Source organism: Taudactylus pleione, unplaced genomic scaffold, assembly GCF_031769625.1.
Source record: "Taudactylus pleione unplaced genomic scaffold, aTauple2 ptg001987l, whole genome shotgun sequence".
Lineage (NCBI taxonomy): Eukaryota > Metazoa > Chordata > Amphibia > Anura > Myobatrachidae > Taudactylus > Taudactylus pleione.
The window spans coordinates 1,661,142-1,677,002 of NW_028286383.1; the positions used below are offsets into that span (position 1 = coordinate 1,661,142).

General features: G+C 45.7%; 1 protein-coding gene across 4 annotated transcripts in view; it reads right to left on the minus strand.

The window, feature by feature from the left end:
* LOC148435883 (transforming growth factor beta-1-induced transcript 1 protein-like) overlaps positions 1–9,620 on the minus strand; it is a 172,977-nt gene extending 163,357 nt beyond the window's left edge. Inside the window, exons 1-2 of one of the 4 annotated variants that reach the window (XM_088465386.1) lie at positions 9,439–9,489; positions 3,196–3,328 (exon numbers count right to left, since the gene is read on the minus strand). The gene's annotated coding sequence lies outside the window, so the exon portion shown is untranslated. Of the gene's footprint in view, positions 1–1,653; positions 1,700–3,195; positions 3,329–9,031; positions 9,088–9,438 lie in introns of those variants that run through there. The other 3 variants (XM_088465385.1, XM_088465388.1, XM_088465387.1) reach the window with 3 other exon arrangements.
* Positions 9,621–15,861: the final 6,241 nt, after the last annotated feature.

Genomic DNA, 15,861 nt, shown 5'->3' on the forward strand with positions numbered 1-15,861 from the left:
TATAGTGAGGAGGATGATGGTAGTGAGGAGGATGATGGTAGTGAGGAGGATGATGGTAGGAAAAAAGAGCACAGTGAGGATGATGAGTGTAGTGTGGATGATGAGTGTAGTGTGGATGATGATGGTAGGAATAAGAGCACAGTGAGGAGGATGAGTGTAGTGAGGAGGATGATGGTAGGAATAAGAGCACAGTGAGGAGGAGGATGAGTGTAGTGAGGAGGATGATGGTAGGAATAAGAGCACAGTGAGGATGATGGTAGGAATAAGAGCACAGTGAGGATGATGAGTGTAGTGAGGAGGATGATGGTAGGAATAAGAGCACAGTGAGGATGATGGTAGGAATAAGAGCACAGTGAGGATGATGAGTGTAGTGAGGAGGATGATGGTAGGAATAAGAGCACAGTGAGGATGATGAGTGTAGTGAGGAGGATGATGGTAGGAATAAGAGCACAGTGAGGATGATGAGTGTAGTGAGGAGGATGATGGTAGGAATAAGAGCACAGTGATTAGGATGAGTGTAGTGAGGAGGATGATGGTAGGAATAAGAGCACAGTGAGGATGAGGAGTGTAGTGAGGAGGAGGATGATGGTAGTGAGGAGGAGGATGATGGTAGTGAGGAGGAGGATGATGGTAGTGAGGAGGAGGATGATGGTAGTGAGGAGGAGGATGATGGTAGTGAGGAGGATGATGGTAGGAATAAGAGCACAGTGAGGATGAGGAGTGTAGTGAGGAGGATGAGTGTAGTGAGGATGAGTGTAGTGAGGAGGATGAGTGTAGGAATAAGAGCATAGTGAGGAGGATGAGTGTAGTGTGGATGATGAGTGTAGTGAGGATGATGAGTGTAGTGGGGAGGATGATGGTAGGAATAAGAGCACAGTGAGGAGGATGAGTGTAGTGAGGAGGATGATGGTAGGAATAAAAGCGCAGTGAGGAGGATGATGAGTGTAGTGAGGAGTATGATGGTAGGAATAAAAGCGCAGTGAGGAGGATGATGAGTGTAGTGAGGAGTATGATGGTAGGAATAAAAGCGCAGTGAGGAGGATGATGAGTGTAGGAATAAGAGCACAGTGAGGAGGATGAGTGTAGTGAGAGGATGATGGTAGGAATAAGAGCACAGTGATTAGGATGAGTGTAGTGAGGAGGATGAGTGTAGTGAGGAGGATGATGGTAGGAATAAGAGCACAGTGATTAGGATGAGTGTAGTGAGGAGGATGAGTGTAGTGAGGAGGATGAGTGTAGTGAGGAGGATGAGTGTAGTGAGGAGGATGAGTGTAGTGAGGAGGATGATGGTAAGAATAAGAGCACAGTGAGGATGAGGAGAGTAGTGAGGAGGATGATGGTAGGAATAAGAGCACAGTGAGGAGGATGATGAGTGTAGTGAGGAGGATGAGTGTAGTGAGGAGGATGAGTGTAGTGAGGAGGATGAGTGTAGTGAGGAGGATGAGTGTAGTGAGGAGGATGAGTGTAGTGAGGAGGATGAGTGTAGTGAGGAGGATGATGGTAGGAATAAGAGAGTGCAGAGTGAGTATGAAGGCTGGCTGTGGATCCGGAGAGTGCACAGGCTAAGGGTACATTCGGGGATAGTAGTACAGGATTAGAAAGATAAGAATTAGACAGCATGGCTGGGATAAAAGCAGAGGAGAGAGCACAGACTTGGAGTTAGGGCTGTGGAAGAGAATGTGGACGCAGGGTTGCAGGAATGAGGATGGAGTGTGGGATTGGGAGGGGTCCGAACATCTCTTTCTCCTTTTATGGGAAACAGAAGTCTGTTACATGGTGAAGCTATAAACAGTGAGAGACAGAGAAGCCACATGTCTGACAGAGACAGAAACCGCTGTCTATCCCAGTCTTACAGTCACCTCTCAGAGACTGACACTCACACTACAACAAGTCACAATGAATCTCATGGTGTGTACTCAGTGTGTGCAGGCTGTCACTATGCGAGTCTCTCAGTGTGTGCAGGCTGTCACTATGCGAGTGTCTCAGTGTGTGCAGGCTGTCACTATGAGAGTGTCTCAGTGTGTGCAGGCTGTCACTATGCGAGTGTCTCAGTGTGTGCAGGCTGTCACTATGAGTCTCTCAGTGTGTGCAGGCTGTCACTATGCGAGTGTCTCAGTGTGTGCAGGCTGTCACTATGCGAGTGTCTCAGTGTGTGCAGGCTGTCACTATGCGAGTGTCTCAGTGTGTGCAGGCTGTCACTATGCGAGTGTCTCAGTGTGTGCAGGCTGTCACTATGCGAGTGTCTCAGTGTGTGCAGGCTGTCACTATGCGAGTGTCTCAGTGTGTGCAGGCTGTCACTATGCGAGTCTCTCAGTGTGTGCAGGCTGTCACTATGCGAGTCTCTCAGTGTGTGCAGGCTGTCACTATGCGAGTCTCTCAGTGTGTGCAGGCTGTCACTATGCGAGTCTCTCAGTGTGTGCAGGCTGTCACTATGCGAGTGTCTCCAGTGTGTGCAGGCTGTCACTATGCGAGTGTCTCAGTGTGTGCAGGCTGTCACTATGCGAGTGTCTCAGTGTGTGCAGGCTGTCACTATGCGAGTGTCTCAGTGTGTGCAGGCTGTCACTTTGAGTCTCTCAGTGTGTGCAGCTGTCACTATGCGAGTGTCTCAGTGTGTGCAGGCTGTCACTATGCGAGTCTCTCAGTGTGTGCAGGCTGTCACTATGCGAGAGTCTCAGTGTGTGCAGGCTGTCACTATGCGAGTCTCTCAGTGTGTGTGGGCTGTCTCTATGTAAGGGTCTCAGTGTGTGCAGGCTGTCACTATGTGAGTGTCTCAGTGTGTGCAGGCTGTCACTATGTGAGTGTCTCAGTGTGTGCAGGCTGTCACTATGTGACTGTCTCAGTGTGTGTGGGCTGTCTCTATGTGAGTGTCTCATGTGCATGTGGTCTCCTAGGTTTTGTCTATAACTAGAGCTGTGCGCAGACCCCGTGTTTAGGGTTTGGATAACCACCTTTATGTGTTATAATTATTACACTCCAAAAGCCGAATTTCAGAATTAAAACATGAATTCTAAACAGCTGGAATTTCAGAAACGCAATTTATCTGGAACTTTTCAGGAGATTAGAAACACAACTCGATCTGTCAGGATTCCCGTAATTCGGGTGGATTTGGATATCTGGAGAAAGGAACCGAATATCTCTAAGTTTTACCAATCGATATAATCACTTTGTGCCACTTATTGTGGACTTTATACTCACAATGTATCAGACTGTCCCTCTCCTGACGTTTCGCCTCTCTGCTCTGAGTGAAGTGTGAGACTCATTATTTTCCTGTTTCTCATCTCTGGAAACAATTTGGAGAAATCATTTCCTGTCTGCGTTTCCCTCCGTCCTATTGGTGAGAGGAGACAGAAGTGTATGTACAGAGATAATCTACACTATAATGTAACATGTACAGAGATAATCTACACTATAATGTAACATATACAGAGATAATCTACACTATAATGTAACATGTACAGAGATAATCTACACTATAATGTAACATGTACAGAGATAATCTACACTATAATGTAACATGTACAGAGATAATCTACACTATAATGTAACATGTACAGAGATAATCTACACTATAATGTAACATGTACAGAGATAATCTACACTATAATGTAACATGTACAGAGATAATCTACACTATAATGTAACATGTACAGGGACAATCTACACTATAATGTAACATGTACAGGGACAATCTACACTATAATGTAACATGTACAGGGACAATATACACTATAATGTAACATGTACAGAGATAATCTACACTATAATGTAACATGTACAGAGATAATCTACACTATAATGTAACATGTACAGAGATAATCTACACTATAATGTAACATGTACAGAGATAATCTACACTATAATGTAACATGTACAGAGATAATCTACACTATAATGTAACATGTACAGGGATAATCTACACTATAATGTAATATGTACAGAGATAATCTACACTATAATGTAACATGTACAGGGATAATCTACACTATAATGTAACATGTACAGTTATTAGGTGACATCACACATAAGGAGGGAAATGCAGACAGAAGTGTATGTACAGAGATAATCTACACTATAATGTAACATGTACAGAGATAATCTACACTATAATGTAACATGTACAGAGATAATCTACACTATAATGTAACATGTACAGAGATAATCTACACTATAATGTAACATGTACAGAGATAATCTACACTATAATGTAACATGTACAGAGATAATCTACACTATAATGTAACATGTACAGAGATAATCTACACTATAATGTAACATGTACAGAGATAATCTACACTATAATGTAACATGTACAGAGATAATCTACACTATAATGTAACATGTACAGAGATAATCTACACTATAATGTAACATGTACAGAGATAATCTACACTATAATGTAACATATACAGAGATAATCTACACGATAATGTAACATGTACAGAGATAATCTACACGATAATGTAACATGTACAGAGATAATCTACACGATAATGTAACATGTACAGAGATAATCTACACTATAATGTAACATATACAGAGATAATCTACACTATAATGTAACATATACAGAGATAATCTACACTATAATGTAACATGTACAGAGATAATCTACACTATAATGTAACATGTACAGGGACAATCTACACTATAATGTAACATGTACAGGGACAATATACACTATAATGTAACATGTACAGAGATAATATACACTATAATGTAACATGTACAGGGACAATATACACTATAATGTAACATGTACAGGGATAATCTACACTATAATGTAACATGTACAGAGATAATCTACACTATAATGTAACATGTACAGAGATAATCTACACTATAATGTAACATGTACAGAGATAATCTACACTATAATGTAACATGTACAGAGATAATCTACACTATAATGTAACATGTACAGAGATAATCTACACTATAATGTAACATGTACAGAGATAATCTACACTATAATGTAACATGTACAGAGATAATCTACACTATAATGTAACATGTACAGAGATAATCTACACTATAATGTAACATGTACAGAGATAATCTACACTATAATGTAACATGTACAGAGATAATCTACACTATAATGTAACATGTACAGAGATAATCTACACTATAATGTAACATGTACAGAGATAATCTACACAATAATGTAACATGTACAGAGATAATCTACACTATAATGTAACATGTACAGAGATTATCTACACTATAATGTAACATGTACAGAGATTATCTACACTATAATGTAACATGTACAGAGATTATCTACACTATAATGTAACATGTACAGAGATTATCTACACTATAATGTAACATGTACAGAGATAATCTACACTATAATGTAACATGTACAGAGATAATCTACACTATAATGTAACATGTACAGAGATAATCTACACTATAATGTAACATGTACAGAGATAATCTACACTATAATGTAACATGTACAGAGATAATCTACACTATAATGTAACATGTACAGATATAATCTACACTATAATGTAACATGTACAGAGATAATCTACACTATAATGTAACATGTACAGAGATAATCTACACTATAATGTAACATGTACAGATATAATCTACACTATAATGTAACATGTACAGAGATAATCTACACTATAATGTAACATGTACAGAGATAATCTACACTATAATGTAACATGTACAGGGACAATCTACACTATAATGTAACATGTACAGGGACAATATACACTATAATGTAACATGTACAGAGATAATATACACTATAATGTAACATGTACAGGGACAATATACACTATAATGTAACATGTACAGGGATAATCTACACTATAATGTAACATGTACAGAGATAATCTACACTATAATGTAACATGTACAGAGATAATCTACACTATAATGTAACATGTACAGAGATAATCTACACTATAATGTAACATGTACAGAGATAATCTACACTATAATGTAACATGTACAGAGATAATCTACACTATACTGTAACATGTACAGAGATAATCTACACTATAATGTAACATGTACAGAGATAATCTACACTATAATGTAACATGTACAGAGATAATCTACACTATAATGTAACATGTACAGAGATAATCTACACTATAATGTAACATGTACAGAGATAATCTACACTATAATGTAACATGTACAGAGATAATCTACACTATAATGTAACATGTACAGAGATAATCTACACTATAATGTAACATGTACAGGGACAATCTACACTATAATGTAACATGTACAGAGATAATCTACACTATAATGTAACATGTACAGAGATAATCTACACTATAATGTAACATGTACAGAGATAATATACACTATAATGTAACATGTACAGTTATTAGGTGACATCACACAAGGAGGGAAATGCAGACAGAAGTGTATGTACAGGGATAATATACACTATAATGTAACATGTACAGTTATTAGGTGACATCACACATAAGGAGGGAAATGCAGACAGAAGTGTATGTACAGGGATAATATACACTATAATGTAACATGTACAGTTATTAGGTGACATCACACATAGGAAGGAGGGAAATGCAGACAGAAGTGTATGTACAGGGATAATATACACTATAATGTAACATGTACAGTTATTAGGTGACATCACACATAAGGAGGGAAATGCAGACAGAAGTGTATGTACAGGGATAATATACACTAATGTAACATGTACAGTTATTAGGTGACATCACACATAGGAAGGAGGGAAATGCAGACAGAAGCGTATGTACAGGGATAATATACACTATAATGTAACATGTACAGTTATTAGGTGACATCACACATAGGAAGGAGGGAAATGCAGACAGAAGTGTATGTACAGGGATAATATACACTAATGTAACATGTACAGTTATTAGGTGACATCACACATAAGGAGGGAAATGCAGACAGAAGTGTATGTACAGGGATAATATACACTAATGTAACATGTACAGTTATTAGGTGACATCACACATAGGAAGGAGGGAAATGCAGACAGAAGCGTATGTACAGGGATAATATACACTAATGTAACATGTACAGTTATTAGGTGACATCACACATAGGAAGGAGGGAAATGCAGACAGAAGCGTATGTACAGGGATAATATACACTATAATGTAACATGTACAGTTATTAGGTGACATCACACATAGGAAGGAGGGAAATGCAGACAGAAGTGTATGTACAGGGATAATATACACTATAATGTAACATGTACAGTTATTAGGTGACATCACACATAGGAAGGAGGGAAATGCAGACAGAAGTGTATGTACAGGGATAATATACACTATAATGTAACATGTACAGTTATTAGGTGACATCACACATAAGGAGGGAAATGCAGACAGAAGTGTATGTACAGGGATAATATACACTATAATGTAACATGTACAGTTATTAGGTGACATCACACACAGGAAGGAGGGAAATGCAGACAGAAGTGTATGTACAGGGATAATATACACTATAATGTAACATGTACAGTTATTAGGTGACATCACACATAGGAAGGAGGGAAATGCAGACAGAAGTGTATGTACAGGGATAATATACACTATAATGTAACATGTACAGTTATTAGGTGACATCACACATAAGGAGGGAAATGCAGACAGAAGTGTATGTACAGAGATAATATACACTATAATGTAACATGTACAGTTATTAGGTGACATCACACATAGGAAGGAGGGAAATGCAGACAGAAGTGTATGTACAGGGATAATATACACTATAATGTAACATGTACAGTTATTAGGTGACATCACACATAAGGAGGGAAATGCAGACAGAAGTGTATGTACAGAGATAATATACACTATAATGTAACATGTACAGGTATTAGGTGACATCACACATAGGAAGGAGGGAAATGCAGACAGAAGTGTATGTACAGGGATAATATACACTATAATGTAACATGTACAGTTATTAGGTGACATCACACATAGGAAGGAGGGAAATGCAGACAGAAGCGTATGTACAGGGATAATATACACTATAATGTAACATGTACAGTTATAGGTGACATCACACATAGGAAGGAGGGAAATGCAGACAGAAGTGTATGTACAGGGATAATATACACTAATGTAACATGTACAGTTATTAGGTGACATCACACATAAGGAGGGAAATGCAGACAGAAGTGTATGTACAGAGAATATACACTATAATGTAACATGTACAGTTATTAGGTGACATCACACACAGGAAGGAGGGAAATGCAGACAGAAGCGTATGTACAGAGATAATATACACTAATGTAACATGTACAGTTATTAGGTGACATCACACATAAGGAGGGAAATGCAGACAGAAGTGTATGTACAGGGATAATATACACTATAATGTAACATGTACAGTTATTAGGTGACATCACACATAAGGAGGGAAATGCAGACAGAAGTGTATGTACAGGGATAATATACACTAATGTAACATGTACAGTTATTAGGTGACATCACACATAGGAAGGAGGGAAATGCAGACAGAAGCGTATGTACAGGGATAATATACACTATAATGTAACATGTACAGTTATTAGGTGACATCACACATAGGAAGGAGGGAAATGCAGACAGAAGTGTATGTACAGAGATAATATACACTATAATGTAACATGTACAGTTATTAGGTGACATCACACATAGGAAGGAGGGAAATGCAGACAGAAGTGTATGTACAGGGATAATATACACTATAATGTAACATGTACAGTTATTAGGTGACATCACACACAGGAAGGAGGGAAATGCAGACAGAAGCGTATGTACAGAGATAATATACACTATAATGTAACATGTACAGTTATTAGGTGACATCACACATAAGGAGGGAAATGCAGACAGAAGTGTATGTACAGAGATAATATACACTATAATGTAACATGTACAGTTATTAGGTGACATCACACATAGGAAGGAGGGAAATGCAGACAGAAGTGTATGTACAGGGATAATATACACTATAATGTAACATGTACAGTTATTAGGTCTATTATTATTACCATATATAATGTTATACACCTCCCAGACACAGCTGGTTTCCTTCTTGCAAATCCAGATCATAAACCCAAGATAAAACACTTGAATCTCTTGCATTGCGCATAGAATGTTCCGTCCCGCTCTCAGCCACCATCTTACCCTAGGGAATGTGTGTGGTTACTGCTTTATGTAATTTACATAGAGAGTGGGAGAGGTTGGAGAGGCTGAAGTCGGTCTCATTGTACACCTGGAAGCATGTGAAGAGGTGTAGGTGTGATATTAGTAATCCTGGGCTAGGACAATGGATTGTTACTGGTGCCATCACCCATGGATATATGTTATGGATGTACCTGCACTACTAGCATGAGACCCCAGGACTTTGTGTGACGGGCACATGAAGTACTAGGCAGGAATACAGAGAATAAGTTACCTGGAGTAATTGCAGCAGGAAAGGTAGGAGATAATGGCTGAGGCAGACAGATGCAGGTGTGTGCTAGAGTCTGCTGCTGGGAGCTACCATGTAGGTTGCAATTAACTGGCACAGGTGGATATTCACATAGACAGCATGCAGATCTGGATAGTAGCAGGCCAGCTTTTCAGGATGCGGGCTGGAACAATGCTAAAGCAGCTCTGCTGGATGTGGACTTGGTTTTGCAGGCCAGATACTCAGGATGCAGGTAGGAATAATGTTGAACCTACAATGCTGGATATGAACTTGGTTGTGGCAGGCCAGCTATTCAGGATGCAGGTGTGAGTTTGTAACAGAACCAGTACTTGATATTGTTGAACTTGGCAGGATGAATCCACAGGTAGACTCCAGGACTAGACACAAACCGGAGGAGACACACAAGGTAAGCTGGAAGGTCTTGGCTAGGCACAGATACATAGCTGGGATGGACACAGGAATAGGACTGGCAGGGACAGGACATTGAGGACTGAGTCTAGGAGCAAAGGTATACAATAGCAGGATACTGGACACAGGAAAATGGGTTCAGGCGCTGCACAGCGACCACGTGAGCCTCCATTAGGTGCAGAAACTTCATATTATTACCAGCAGGCAAGAGGTTACCAGAATCCCTAATGAAGGGAGAGGTCTCCTGTGATTGGTCCATCAGGCTGAGGTCAGGTAACGAGACTACCAACAGGTGAGTAACTGCACGTAGCAGCCAGAGTCCAGGTAACTAGGATAGCGACTGAGAGCCAGTCAGGCAGAGAGGCGCAGCAGCACATGTAACAATATAAGATCAATGGGGAACCAGTGTCACTGCCCCATGGCACCCGTCACGTGCTACCAGTGTCACTGCCCCATGGCACCCGTCACGTGCTACCAGTGTCACTGCCCCACGGTACCCATCAGGTGCTACCAGTGTCACTGCCCCACGGTGCCCATCAGGTGCTACCAGTGTCACTGCCCCATGGTACCCGTCACGTGCTACCAGTGTCACTGCCCCATGGTACCAGTCACGTGCTACCACTGTCACTGCCCCACGGTACACGTCACGTGCTACCAGTGTCACTGCCCCACGGTACCCGTCAGGTGCTACCAGTGTCACTGCCCCATGGTACCCATCACGTGCTACCAGTGTCACTGCCCCATGGTACCTGTCAGGTGTTACCAGTGTCACTGCCCCACGGTACCTGTCAGGTGCTACCAGTGTCACTGCCCCATGGTACCCGTCAGGTGTTACCAGTGTCACTGTCCCATGGTACCCGTCAGGTGTTACCAGTGTCACTGTCCCATGGTACCCGTCAGGTGCTACCAGTGTCACTACCCCATGGTACCCGTCAGGTGCTACTAGTGTCACTGCCCCATGGTACCCGTCACGTGCTACCAGTGTCACTGCCCCATGGTACCCGTCACATGCTACCAGTGTCACTGCCCCATGGTACCCATCAGGTGTTACCAGTGTCACTGTCCCATGGTACCCGTCAGGTGCTTGGCCGGCCTGTTATCTGAGATGGATCTTACTGGGGGAGGGGGAGTAATCAAACTGATCAGTAGCAGCAGTCTCCTCTCACTGTGCTAAGGGAGGGGCAGTATGACACTGATCAGTAGCAGCAGTCTCCTCACTGTGCGAGGGGAGGAGGAGCAATCACACTGATCAGTAGCAGCAGTCTCCTCTCACTGCGGGGGGAGGGGGAGCAATCACACTGATCAGTAGCAGCAGTCTCCTCTCACTGTGCTGAGGGGAGGGGGGGAGCAATCACACTGATCAGTAGCAGCAGTCTCCTCACTGAAGGGGGAGGGGGAGCAATCACAATGATCAGTATCAGCAGTCTCCTCTCACTGCGGGGGGAGGGTGAGCAATCACACTGATCAGTAGCAGCAGTCTCCTCTCAATGTGCAGGAGGAGTGGGGGAGCAATCACACTGATCAGTAGGAGCAGACTCCTCTCACTGTCCTGGGGGAGGGGGAGCAATCACACTGATCAGTAGGAGCAATCTCCTCTCACTGTTCTGGGGGGACGAGTGGAGCAATCACACTGATCAGTAGCAGCAGTCTCCTCTCACTGTGCTGGGGGGAGGGGGAGAACAATCACACTGATCAGTAGCAGCAGTCTCCTCTCACTGTGCTGGGAGAGGGGAGCAATCACACTGATCAGTAGCAGCAGTCTCCTCTCACTGTGCTGGGGGAGGGGGGGGAGCAATCACACTGATCAGTAGCAGCAGTCTCCTCTCACTGTGTGGGGGGAGGGGGAGCAATCACACTGATCTGTAGCAGCAGTCTCCTCTCACTGTGCTGGGGGAGGAGAGCAATAACACTGATCAGTAGCAGCAGTCTCCTCTCACTGTGCTGGGGGGAGGGGGAACAATCACACTGATCAGTAGCAGCAGTCTCCTCTCACTGTGCTGGGAGAGGGGAGCAATCACACTGATCAGTAGCAGCAGTCTCCTCTCACTGTGCTGGGGGAGGGGGGGAGCAATCACACTGATCAGTAGCAGCACTCTTCTCTCACTGTGCTGGGGGGAGGGGGGGAGCAATCACACTGATCAGTAGCAGCACTCTTCTCTCACTGTGCTGGGGGAGGGGGAGTAATCACACTGATCAGTATCAGCAGTCTCCTCTCATTGTGCTGGGGAGAGGGGGAGCAATCACACTGATCAGAAGCAGCAGTCTCCTCTCACTGTTCTGGGGGAGGGGGAGCAAGAACACTGATCAGTAGCAGCAGTCTCCTCTCACTGTTAGGGGGGAGGGGGAGTAATCACACTGATCTGTAGCAGCAGTCTCCTCTCACTGTGCTGGGGGAGGGGGGAAGCAATCACACTGATCAGTAGCAGCATTCTCCTCTCACTGTGCTCGGGAGGGGGGGGAGAAATCACACTGATCAGTAGCAGCACTCTCCTCTCACTGCGGGGGGAGGGGGAGCAATCACACTGATCAGTAGCAGCAGTCTCCTCTCACTGTGCAGAGCGAGCGGGGAAGCAAACACACTGATCAGTAGGAGCAGTCTCCTCTCACTGTGCTGGGGGAGGGGGAGCAATCACACTGATCAGTAGGAGCAGTCTCCACTCACTGTGCAGGGGTTTGGGGAGCAATCACAATGATCAGTAGCAGCAGTCTCCTCTCACTGTGCTGGGAGAGGGGAGCAATCACACTGATCAGTAGCAGCAGTCTCCTCTCACTGTGCTGGGGGAGGGGGGGAGCAATCACACTGATCAGTAGCAGCAGTCTCCACTCACTGTGCTGGGGGAGGGGGGAAGCAATCACACTGATCAGTAGCAGCAGTCTCCTCTCACTGTGCTGGGGAGGGGGGGAGTAATCACACTGATCAGTAGCAGCACTCTCCTCTCACTGCGGGGGGAGGGGGAGCAATCACACTGATCAGTAGGAGCAGTCTCCTCTCACTGTGCTGGGGGAGGGGGAGCAATCACACTGATCAGTAGGAGCAGTCTCCTCTCACTGTGCAGGGGTTTGGTGAGCAGTCACACTGATCAGTAGCAGCAATCTCCTCTCACTGTGCTGAGGGGAGGGGGGGAGCTATCACACTGATCAGTAGCAGCAGCCTCCTCTCACTGTGCTGGGGGGAAGGGGGGAGCAATCACACTGATCAGTAGCAGCAGTCTCCTCTCACTGTGCTGGGAGAGGGGAGCAATCACACTGATCAGTAGCAGCAGTCTCCTCTCACTGTGCTGGGGGAGGGGGGGGGAGCAATCACACTGATCAGTAGCAGCAGTCTCCTCTCACTCTGTGGGGGGAGGGGGAGCAAGCACACTGATCAGTAGCAGCAGTCTCCTCTCACTGTGCTGGGGGAGGGGAGGATTAACACTGATCAGTAGCAGCAGTCTCCTCTCACTGTTCTGGGGGAGGGGGAGCAATCAGACTGATCAGTAGCAGCAGTCTCCTCTCACTGTTAGGGGGGAGGGGGAGTAATCACACTGATCAGTAGCAGCAGTCTGCTCTCACTGTGCTGGGGGAGGGGGGAAGCAATCACACTGATCAGAAGCAGCGGTCTCCTCTCACTGTGCTGGGGAGGGGGGGGGAGTAATCACACTGATCAGTAGCAGCACTCTCCTCTCACTGTGCTGCGGGGAGGGGGAGCAATCAGACTGATCAGTAGCAGCAGTCTCCTCTCACTGTTAGGGGGGAGGGGGAGGATTAACACTGATCAGTAGCAGCAGTCTCCTCTCACTGTGCTGGGGGAGGGGGAACAATCACACTGATCAGTAGCAGCAGTCTCCTCTCACTGTGCTGGGAGATGGGAGCATTCACACTGATCAGTAGCAGCAGTCTCCTCTCACTGTGCTGGGGGAGAGGGCGAGCAATCACACTGATCAGTAGCAGCACTCTTCTCTCACTGTGCTGGGGGAGGGGGAGTAATCAAACTGATCAGTAGCAGCATTCTCCTCTTACTGTGCTGGGGGAGGGGGAGTAATCACATTGATCAGTAGCAGCAGTCTCCTCTCATTGTGCTGGGGGAGGGGGGGAGCAATCACACTGATCAGAAGCAGCAGTCTCCTCTCACTGTTCTGGGGGAGGGGGAGCAATCAGACTGATCAGTAGCAGCAGTCTCCTCTCACTGTTAGGGGGGAGGGGGAGTAATCACACTGATCAGTAGCAGCAGTCTGCTCTCACTGTGCTGGGGGAGGGGGGAAGCAATCACACTGATCAGAAGCAGCGGTCTCCTCACTGTGCTGGGGAGGGGGGGGAGTAATCACACTGATCAGTAGCAGCACTCTCCTCTCACTGTGCTGCGGGGAGGGGGAGCAATCACACTGATCAGTAGCAGCACTCTCCTCTCACTGCGGGGGGAGGGGGAGCAATCACACTGATCAGTAGCAGCAGTCTCCTCTCACTGTGCAGAGCGAGCGGGGAAGCAAACACACTGATCAGTAGGAGCAGTCTCCTCTCACTGTGCTGGGGGAGGGGGAGCAATCACACTGATCAGTAGGAGCAGTCTCCACTCACTGTGCAGGGGTTTGGGGAGCAATCACAATGATCAGTAGCAGCAGTCTCCTCTCACTGTGCTGGGAGAGGGGAGCAATCACACTGATCAGTAGCAGCAGTCTCCTCTCACTGTGCTGGGGGAGGGGGGGAGCAATCACACTGATCAGTAGCAGCAGTCTCCACTCACTGTGCTGGGGGAGGGGGGAAGCAATCACACTGATCAGTAGCAGCAGTCTCCTCTCACTGTGCTGGGGAGGGGGGGAGTAATCACACTGATCAGTAGCAGCACTCTCCTCTCACTGCGGGGGGAGGGGGAGCAATCACACTGATCAGTAGGAGCAGTCTCCTCTCACTGTGCTGGGGGAGGGGGAGCAATCACACTGATCAGTAGGAGCAGTCTCCTCTCACTGTGCAGGGGTTTGGTGAGCAGTCACACTGATCAGTAGCAGCAATCTCCTCTCACTGTGCTGAGGGGAAGGGGGGAGCTATCACACTGATCAGTAGCAGCAGCCTCCTCTCACTGTGCTGGGGGGAAGGGGGGAGCAATCACACTGATCAGTAGCAGCAGTCTCCTCTCACTGTGCTGGGAGAGGGGAGCAATCACACTGATCAGTAGCAGCAGTCTCCTCTCACTGTGCTGGGGGAGGGGGGGGGAGCAATCACACTGATCAGTAGCAGCAGTCTCCTCTCACTCTGTGGGGGGAGGGGGAGCAAGCACACTGATCAGTAGCAGCAGTCTCCTCTCACTGTGCTGGGGGAGGGGAGGATTAACACTGATCAGTAGCAGCAGTCTCCTCTCACTGTTCTGGGGGAGGGGGAGCAATCAGACTGATCAGTAGCAGCAGTCTCCTCTCACTGTTAGGGGGGAGGGGGAGTAATCACACTGATCAGTAGCAGCAGTCTGCTCTCACTGTGCTGGGGGAGGGGGGAAGCAATCACACTGATCAGAAGCAGCGGTCTCCTCTCACTGTGCTGGGGAGGGGGGGGGAGTAATCACACTGATCAGTAGCAGCACTCTCCTCTCACTGTGCTGCGGGGAGGGGGAGCAATCAGACTGATCAGTAGCAGCAGTCTCCTCTCACTGTTAGGGGGGAGGGGGAGGATTAACACTGATCAGTAGCAGCAGTCTCCTCTCACTGTGCTGGGGGAGGGGGAACAATCACACTGATCAGTAGCAGCAGTCTCCTCTCACTGTGCTGGGAGATGGGAGCATTCACACTGATCAGTAGCAGCAGTCTCCTCTCACTGTGCTGGGGGAGAGGGCGAGCAATCACACTGATCAGTAGCAGCACTCTTCTCTCACTGTGCTGGGGGAGGGGGAGTAATCAAACTGATCAGTAGCAGCATTCTCCTCTTACTGTGCTGGGGGAGGGGGAGTAATCACATTGATCAGTAGCAGCAGTCTCCTCTCATTGTGCTGGGGGAGGGGGGGAGCAATCACACTGATCAGAAGCAGCAGTCTCCTCT